This window comes from Leptonychotes weddellii, unplaced genomic scaffold, assembly GCF_054177405.1.
Source record: "Leptonychotes weddellii isolate Sample4059 unplaced genomic scaffold, ASM5417740v2 HiC_scaffold_1714, whole genome shotgun sequence".
In the NCBI taxonomy this organism is placed as follows: domain Eukaryota; kingdom Metazoa; phylum Chordata; class Mammalia; order Carnivora; family Phocidae; genus Leptonychotes; species Leptonychotes weddellii.
In genome coordinates this window covers 4,295-14,057 of record NW_027754782.1, presented here as the reverse complement: position 1 = coordinate 14,057, position 9,763 = coordinate 4,295, and the positions used below count along the sequence as shown (strand labels likewise).

The window sequence follows — 9,763 nt, the reverse complement described above, 5'->3', positions numbered from 1 at the left end:
CAGCCCCAGGCTTTCAAAACAAACACATCCCTCCCTGACCCATTCCCAGCTTGCCTGGGCCTTTCTCAAGAAGTTGTTGCTCCTAGACTCCAGTTCCTTCTGCTGGTCTGGGAATCTGGATGGAGATAGATAGGGAGGGGGTAACAGGGTGCTGAGGAGGGTAGGGAGAGGCCCTGTGGTGTTTTTTCTTCCTGGGTAGAAAGGAGTTGCTGTCCCACTGCCTGGCTGGCTCAGTTGGAGGAGACTGCGACTCTTGATCTCAGGGTCTTGAGTTGAAGCCCCACATGGGATGTAGAGATTACTAAAATAAATTTAAAAACAGGGAAGAAAGGAAGGAAGAGAGGGAAGGAGGGAGGGAGGGAGGAAAGATGGAAGGAAGGGAGGGAGGGAGGAAGGAAGGAAGGAAGGAGTTGCTCTCACACAGCCCCCTACAGTAGAGTGGGATGTGCTGGGGAGGTGGGGTGGGGGGGAGTCTTCCCTGCCTGGGATGGTAGAGCTGGCCCTTTACTCCAGCTCTCTCCTGGCCTTCCCAGACTCAGGATGAAAGGGGCCTACAGAGGTCATTTTGTCCATCCCCCTGGTCCAGGTAGGACCGTAACTGTGTGAAACTCTCCCAATCCTCCATGTTCACTAACTTCTTCAACAACCCTCCACTGAACACCAGCTTTGTGCAAGGTACCAGGAGCTTTTCCTGATGCCAGCACCTTAAATCCTCACTAGGACCACCGGAGATGGGCACTGTTCGTCTGAGCTGACTTGTCCAATGATCCAGTTCAATGCAGTGCTCTGCTGTGGCTCCTTCTGACTCACCCAGTGGGACCGACCTCCTTTAGCTCTGGGGTCCCCACTGTTCTAGCATGTGCCTCACCAGCTTCCAGGTATGTGTTTTTGTGGGTCCCCCACCCCTACCAGACAGAACTCCAGACCACAGCGGCCAGAGACAGTGAAGCCTGGGGGCACCTGCTCTAGCCCTCGCTGGGCAGCCTTGAGGAAGTTTCTTAACTTCTTCAAGATCAGTTTTCTAATCTGTAAAACAGAGTTAATGGCAATACCTTCCTCATGGGTGGGATCTGATGGGAAAATAAGAAGAGGTCTATAAAGTGCCTAGTAGAGGTTTAACTTTAAAAAGAGAAGCCCTGGGGTGCCTGGGTGGCCCATTCGGTTGAGCATCTGGCTCTTGATTTCAGCTCAGGTCTTGATCTCAGGGTCATGGGATCGAGCCCCACATCGGGCTCTGTGCTCAGCAGGGAGTCTGCTTGAAATTCTCTCTCTCCCCCTCCCTCTGCCCCCCACTGCACTCTCTCTCTCCGTCAAATAATAAATAAACCTTTTAGAAAGAAAGAAAGAAAGCCCATCCCCACCAGAATGGATGATGGATGTGGAGCAAAGGAACTCTCATAGTCAATTGGTAGAAAAGCTTAGCAGTTCCTGTTACAGGTGAATATATGCATTCAGTACCACCTGACAGTTTCACTCCTAGATATATGACTGAGAAGAACATGGGCATGTGTACACCAAAAGACACGGAAAATAATTTTCATAGCAGCACTAATCATGATAACCCCAAACTGGAAACAACCCAAATGTCCAGTAGCAACAGCAGAATGAATTAATGCACTTTAGTAAATTCATGCAATGGAATACTATATAGCGATGGAAAATAATGAGCTACTCCTACTCATAACAACACAGATACACCTCAGAGACATAATGTTGAGGGAAAGAAATCAAGCAAAAGAGAGGTACACATAGCGTCTTTATTTTCATACAAAGTGCCAACCAACCAACTGATCTATGTTAGAAGTCAGGATAGAGGGTACTCTTGGTGATTAAAAATGAGACTTAGGGAGTTCTGGAAGCTGATAGTGTTCTGGTTCTTTTTTTTTTTTTTTAATTTTTTTTTTACGATTTTATTTATTTGAGAGAGAGAATGAGAGAGAGAGAGCGAGCACATGAGAGGGGGGAGGGTCAGAGGGAGAAGCAGACTCTCTGCTGAGCAGGGAGCCCGATGTGGGACTTGATCTCAGGACTCCAGGATCATGACCTGAGCCAAAAGCAGTCGCTCAACCAACTGAGCCACCCAGGCGCCCTGATAGTGTTCTGGTTCTTTGTTGGGTGTGGTTACACAGATGTTTCGACTTTGTAAAAATTTATTAGGCTGTACACTTATGATTTATGCACTTGTATTAAATGTTATACTTCAGGGCGCCTGGGTGGCTCAGTCGTTAAGCGTCTGCCTTCGGCTCGGGTCATGATCCCAGGGTCCTGGGATCGAGTCCCACATCGGGCTCCCTGCTCGGCAGGAAGCCTGCTTCTCCCTCTCCCACTCCCCCTGCTTGTGTTCCTGCTCTCGCTATCTCTCTGTCAAATAAATAAATAAAATCTTTAAAAAAAAAATTTTATACTTCAATAAAAGGTTTACACTAATGTAAAAAAAGACAAATGAGTTGAGTGACTTGTGTCACATAAATCTTAAAGTGTTTTTGACTAAAAAGCAAGTGATTAAAATATTTGGGTTGTATGATTCATAGAAATTTTATTTATTTATTTTTTAAATGTTTTTAGGGGGGCACCTGGGTGTCTCAGTTGGTTAAGTGTCTCCTTCAGTTCAGGTCATGATCTTAGGGTCCTGGGATGGAGCCCTGAGCTGGGCTCCCTGCTCAGCAGGGGTCTGCTTCTCCCTCTCCCTCTGCCCCTTCCCCCCACCGCTCGTGCTCTCTCTCTTATTCTCTCTCTCTCTCAAATAAACAAATAAAATCTTTTCTAAAAAATAAATAAATGTTTTTAGGTTATCCTTATGCCCAACATGGGGGTTCAAATTCACGACCCCAAGATCAAGAGTCATACACTCCACCGACTAAGCCAGCTAGATGCCCCCACAGAAATTTTAAAAGTGCCTACCACTACGGGGGTGCCTGGCTGACTCAGTCTTTAGAGCATGCAACTCTTGATCTCAAGGTTGTGAGTTCGAGCCCCACACTGGGTGTAGAGATTACTAAAAAATAATAATAATAAACTTACCAAACAAAACTACTTAACCACTACATATTATTTAAGCATACATCCCTAGGGAGTACAAATAGCAGACATACGGGGGATGATAAATACCAAATGCAGAACAGAGGTAGCATTTTAGTGGGAGAGAGGGGACTGAGATAAGCACGAGGGACATCACATGTTTTTCTAGTTTTCTTAAACCAGGTGGTTCTTATCACAGCTATTCATTTTATTATTCTTATTACTTTATACTTTTCCGATTGCCTGACGTATTTATAGTTAAAAATACTTCTCAGGGCGCCTGGGTGGCTGAGTCAGTTAAGCGTCCGACTCTTGATTTCAGCTCAGGTCTCGACCTCAGGGTAATGACATCAAGCGTGGAACCTGCTTAGGGTTCTCTCTCTCCCTCTCTCTCTCTTTAAAAAATTAAAAAATAATAAAAAATAAATATACTCCTCAGTGTTTAAAAAAAAAAAGCAGGAGAAGGAAGAAATTATGTCTGATTTATCTTTGTCTTTCCAGCGCCAGCCTAGTGCCTGGTGCTCAATAAATGTTTGGTGAAGGTCACTGAGCCTGTAAAAGCCTCAGAGCCGGGGTTCATATCAAGTCTTCCCACACCAAATCCCAAGCCCAGGGCCCAACCCCGCCCCACCCCTCCCCACCCTGCCACAACTTGGGGACACCTGTGGAGGGGCAGCAACAAAGGAGCCCCCAGCCTTACTCAGCACTCTGTGTATCTGAACTGAATTACAGGGAACAGAGAAGCAAGGCACAAAACGACTTCATTAATCGGCGCTGTGCAAATTCAGAATCCGTTAGCCTAAATTTCTATGAATCACCCTGCCAAAATCCTTTCATAACCTGCTCTTTATCTGAAACCTTTTAAGACGTATCTGTATGATAGCTTGATGCTTTCGTCTTTTTTATATTAGCACACTTGTCCTCTCCGTGGGACAGAAAAGGGGGCTTTGTAAGCCAAGTTTTGGTTAAAACAGGATTGAGGAGCACATCTGGCTGGGGCGAGAGAATAAACAAACAGCCTTCAGCACATGAATTCTTTGCAAGCGAAGAGATGCCACTAACTGCAGATGCATTCTCTCTGTTTGTTAGGCCCTGTGTGGAATGCAGCCTCCGAGAACAGCACTTCTCACCACTCAAAACCCATCCAAGCATGCCCAGCCCCGAGAGGGGCTTCTAGGAATGCAAACGATGGGCTGCCGGGGGAGCAGTAAGCCGACTTAACAGCATAGTGAGCACACGGGCAGGGGCTTGAAGGCTTGGAGGGTTGTTTTTAAGGAAGAGAAATAGGTCCAATCCTACGGGAGGCTGATTATTCACTTCCCTCCAACCAGAGCGAATAGTTTAAAGGGTTTCAAATGACGCTGATGTGGCTGAAGCTGCCAGAAGCCCATCCGATCATCCGTGGCATCATCACACACCTGTCTACACAGCAGATCTTCACCCTTACTGATCGGCATTAAGAAGCAAGGTCTCTGCTTGCCAGCACGGGTGAAGGCAGTGAGGTCCTGCACTTTACGTAGGAAAATGATGATTCTCTTCAAAAACATTCCCATTCCGACTGTCTTCTTGCCACCAGCAGCTCCCCACCCCCACAAGGCAGGCTGAAATCAATTCAACAGCTATTCATTCACTCACTTAACCAATTTAATATTTGATTTAAAAAAAATTGTGCCAGCCATTGTGTCAGATGCTGGGGTGGCAAAGATGATTAATAGGGTCCCTACCCATAGGATCTCAGAGTCATGCTAACAAATAATTAGGATTCCGTGTGATTAGGGCAATGATAGAAGGAAATTCAAAAGGGAGGTCCCCAAGGAGGGCAGGGATGGCTGCTTATCTACCTCCCCAAGCTCCCCACCCCTCCTCCCCAACTTGCCAGCCAAGCCCAACATCCAGTTCCTGAAATCATTCCTCTGAGTCCCTGCCCTGCTGTTCTCTCTGCTACTGATGTCCTTTCCCACCCGCAGCTGACTCTAGCCCCCTACTTCTCCCCCAAGATTCAGCTCCAAAGGATAAGCCCCAAATTCAGGTGGGTGCTTCATCTGGAAGAATTCCATCAGGGAGGAAAACCCTGGGGATCATTTTTAATGTTGCATTTCCTGAGCAGGGGTGGGGGGGGTGGGTTCCTTCTCTCATTCTATATGCCTTTCTGTGTCTGAATTATTTCGGCATAATATATTTGCAAAAGAGATCCAGTTCAAGCCACACCTCCACCTTTAATCCCCACCTCCTGCTACGTTTCCTTGTCAAGAATCAAGCTCAAAAATTCCTTACTGTCATTCAAAAGCAACTCTGTGTTTCTAAAGATGCATGGAAATGACTGTCACCAATCTAGGATCCTGGGTGCACCCCCCCTAGGGGGCAGAATGCAATTGGGGAATGGTAAGACGCTAGGGCTTCAACAGTAATAGCAATGTTGCTATTTCTTAAACTGGGTGGTGGATACATGGGTGTTTGTTTTATGTCTAAAATATTGTATGTAGGGGCTCCTGGGTGGCTCAGTCCGTTGAGCGTCTTCCTTCAGCTCAGGTCCTGATCCCAGGGTCCTGGGATCGAGCCCCGCATCAGGCTCCCTGCTCCTCGGGAAGCCTGCTTCTCCCTCTCCCACTCCCCCTGCTTGTGTTCCTTCTCTCGCTGTGTCTCTCTCTGTCAAATACATAAATAAAATCTTTAAAAATAAATAAAATAAAATATTGTATGTAATAAATAAAACATTTGAAAAAGCAACTTTGTCCAGAGTGAGAGGGAACAGGAGGGAAGAGGAAGAGAGAAGGAGCTTCAGAGAAGTTAGATAATGAAGAGCAAAGAGGTGGCTCTCTGCTAGGCAGGAAGGGTACACGAGTAATCAGGCTTGACTTGCTGGCATAGAGCCGAGAGCAGCAAAAAAGGTATAAGGCCGGGGCGCCTGGGTGGCTCAGTTGTTAAGTGTCTGCCTTCGGCTCAGGTCATGATCCCAGGGTCCTGGGTTCGAGCCCCACATCGGGCTCCCTGCTCAGCAGGAAGCCTGCTTCTCCCTCTCCCACTCCCCCTGCTTGTGTTCCCTCTCTCGCTGTGTCTCTCTCTGTGAAATAAATAAAATCTTTAAAAAAAAAAAAAAGGTATAAGGCCATGTCTCACTGTAGAGAACCATATGGTGGTGGTGGCGGAGAGCATGGAAGCAGAAGCTGGACCATCTAGGTTCAAATCCCAGTACAATCTCTTATTAGCCTCATGGCATTGGCAACTTACTTCAATTCCCTCATCCTGAAAAATGTTTGTGGGGATCAAATGAGTTGAAGTGTGTGAGGTCACACTGGTTGGTATCCAGCGAGTGCTGAATTTGATTGTTAACTTATGTTATTACTTGTTAGTCATGTGACCCTGAACAAGTCACCTCAGTTCTCTAAGACTCGGTCTCCCCATCCATGAAATGGGAATCTCATGATATCGCCCAAATAAACTCATGTGAAAGAAAGTGGCTTGAACACTCCAGAGTGATTTGTGAACAAGAGTTAGAATTAAGGGGCGCCTGGGTGACTCAGTCAGTTAAGGGTCCAACTCAATTTCTGCTCCGGTCATGATCTCAGGGTGGTGGGATCCAGCCCTGTGTTGGGGCTCCATGCTCAGCCGGGAGTTTGCTGGAAATTCTCTCTCCCTCTGCCCCTCCCCCTGTTCTCTCTCTCTTTCTCTCTCTCTCTCAAATAAATAAATAAATCTTTTTTTTTTTTAAGGGTTAGAATTAAATAAGAAGCTATAGGTGGGGAGATCACCCAGCTGGCTCAGTCGGTGTAATGCACAGGACTCTCTTTTTTTTTTTTTTAAGATTTTATTTATTTATTTGACACACAGAGAGAGAGAGAGCTAGTGAGAGAGAGAGAGAACAAGCAGGGGGAGCGGCAGGCAGAGGAAGAGGAAGAAGCAGGCTCCCTGCCCGATGCAGGGCTCGATCCCAGGACCCTGGGATCATGACCCGAGCCAAAGGCAGATGCTTAACCGACTGAGCCACCCAGGCGGCCCCTGCACAGGACTCTTGATCTCCGGGTTGTGAGTTCAAGCCCCACATTGGGTGTGGAGCCTACTTTAAAAAAAAGGGGGGGGGAGAAGAAGCTATAGGTAAAACAAGAAAGGATAAGGTACATGAGGACGGAGATTATGTCTATCCAGCTTCCTGTGACATCCCCAGTGCCTGGCACAGTGCTGGGCACAGCATGGACACCCGGAGTTATGGGCTGAATTGAGTCCCCCCACCCACAAAAAAGATATGTTGAAATCCTGATCCCCAATACCTTAGAATATAACCTCTTTTGGAACTAGGGTCTTTACATAGGTAATCAGGTTGAAAGGAGGTAATTAGGGTGTCCTTATATTTTAGTTTATATGCTGCTGAAGCGAGCAGTAGGGTGTCCTCATACAAAGGGGAAATTTGGACACAGACAGACACACAGAGATTGGAGTGATGCGGCTGCAAACCAAGACTACAGACTGCCATGCCAGAAAGCCACCAGAAGCTAAGGAGAGGCAAGGAAGGCTTCTGGCCCTGAAGGTTTCAGAGGGAGCACGGCCCTGCCCACACCGCAATTCCAGTCTTCTAGCGTCCAGAACCATGAGAAAATACATTTCCGTTGTTCCAAATCAGTGCATGGTGCTCTGTTCCCGAGGCCCTAGAAGACCAAACACGCGGTATCTATCGGATGAACAAATAGTGCTGTTGGTGCTTCCAAGGACACCCACCATCCCTTTGCCGGCAGAGAAGGGTGTGGTGTCCAGGCAGGCAATGGAGAAGGCACCTGTCCCTTCTGTGTGTGGCTGGGGAGCAGCTGTGGGCAGACTAAGGCAGGTTCTGAACCCGGGGCAGAGTCTGTGCTCTTCATTTCCACCCCGGAGAAGCCCAGCTGGCTCTAGGGAACCCTCCCGGCCCAAGCCTCCAAGTGGCCTCGTCCCGCCCTCCCTCCACTCTGGGTGAGCAAGAAGAGATGGGGTGAGGGATAATCAAAAAGGCACTAGAAAGGGAAGCGAGGATAGCATTTGATTCTGAAACTCCCGGCAAACGCACAGGGCACTGGTTCACAGATGGATGCCAACAGCAGGAGGCCTGGGTAAAGCCCCGGTCTGGAGGCCCCCCTGCCCAGATGGGGCAGAAGTCATCATCATCACACACACTGTGGGTGGTTTTGCTGCTGCGGCCGTGAGGCAACAGATCTTTGCTAGGCAAGATTTCAAAATCTGACTGCTGGAGGGGCCCTCAGCATGTTTTCTGCTCTTACCTCATAAGCCCTGGCCCATCCATGGAGGCTAGGAATCTCTGGAGAGATTGATGGAAATGCATCCTTCCTCTTTTTTTTTTTTTTTTTTTTAAGACTTATTTCTTTTTTTGAGAGAGAGCACGTGTGGGAGGGGCCAAGAGAAGAAGAGACAATCTCAAGGGGACTCCGTGCTGAACGTGGATCCTGACACAGGGCTCCATCTCACGACCTTGACCTTGAGATCACGACCCTGAGATCACGACCTGAGCCAAAACCAAGAGCTGGACGTTTAACCCACTGCGCCACCCAGGCGCCCCATACCTCCTTCCTCTTTAATCTGAGCTCTGGCCACCCCCATGCCTTCCAAAGCTCCCCAAACACCCTGACTCCTTGTCTGGCATCTGCATACTGGAAGTCATGACATCTAGGAGTCCTCCTAGGGATGTGGGCAAGTGAGAGGCAACCCACACATGGGACGTGTGGTCACAGACAGCTGGGCAGAGAGAACATTTAGAGTTCTTAGAACTGCAGTTCTCAGCCCTGGCTGCACAGAGAACCGCCCCCCACCGCCCAGAGAGCCTTAAAAACTCTGATGCCTGGACGGCATCCCCAGACGGATTATAAACTCTAATGCCTGGACGGCATCCCCAGACAGATTATATCAGAATTCCCGGGGGCTGGCACCCAGACTTCGGAACTTTAAAATGTTTTCCCAGGTGATTCCGATAGGCAGTCAAGTTGAGGAGCAATACTTTGTTGGACAAAGGAGCTCTGCAAGGAGAGGGAAGCTGGACTCCAGCTGGATGGGAAGCAGCAGGGAAGCAATCATCTCAAAAGGCTTCTTGAAAAGAAGAATGGTGGTTGCCAGGGGCTGGGGGTGGGTGGGGTGGGTAGTTATTGTTGAGTGGATACAGAGTCGCAGTTTGGGCACATGAAAAGAAAGAAGTTCTGGAAATGGATGGTGGGTTATGGTTGCAAAACAACGTTAATGTACTTAATGCCACTGAACTACACCCTTAAAATAGTTAAAGAATACAAGAGACAGAATCATAGATTTAGAAAGGTATTTAATCCAGCCTCAGGATCGGTGTTGAATTAGGTGACATCTAGAAATCTCTTGAAGATATGTACATGTATGTCGATATCTGCATATCTATCTGTATCTTTGTAGGTAGTTGGATGATAGGTAGATAGATAGAGACATACTTTGGGGAAAAAAAAAAGATATGCTTTGGGGAGGGGATCTGGACAAGCTGCTTTTTTTTTTTTTTTTTTTTTTTAAGATTTCATTTGGGGCGCCTGGGTGGCTCAGTCGTTAAGCGTCTGCCTTCAGCTCGGGTCATGGTCCCAGGGTCCTGGGATCGAGCCAGAGTCCTGGGATCGAGCCCCGCATCGGGCTCCCTGCTCAGCGGGAAGCCTGCTTCTCCCTCTCCCACTCCCCCTGCTTGTGTTCCCTCTCTCGCTGTGTCTCTCTCTGTCAAATAAATAAATAAAGAGACACAGCGAGAGAGGGAACACAAGCA

The 9,763-nt window shown here is 47.8% G+C and overlaps 1 long non-coding RNA gene across 1 annotated transcript; it reads left to right on the top strand.

The window, feature by feature from the left end:
• Nucleotides 1-471: 471 nt before the first annotated feature.
• Nucleotides 472-5,730, top strand: LOC145718539 (uncharacterized). Its single transcript, XR_014141881.1, has 2 exons — nt 472-878; nt 4,108-5,730. It is a non-coding gene; the product is annotated as an uncharacterized LOC145718539 (long non-coding RNA).
• The last annotated feature ends 4,033 nt before the right edge of the window (nt 5,731-9,763 follow it).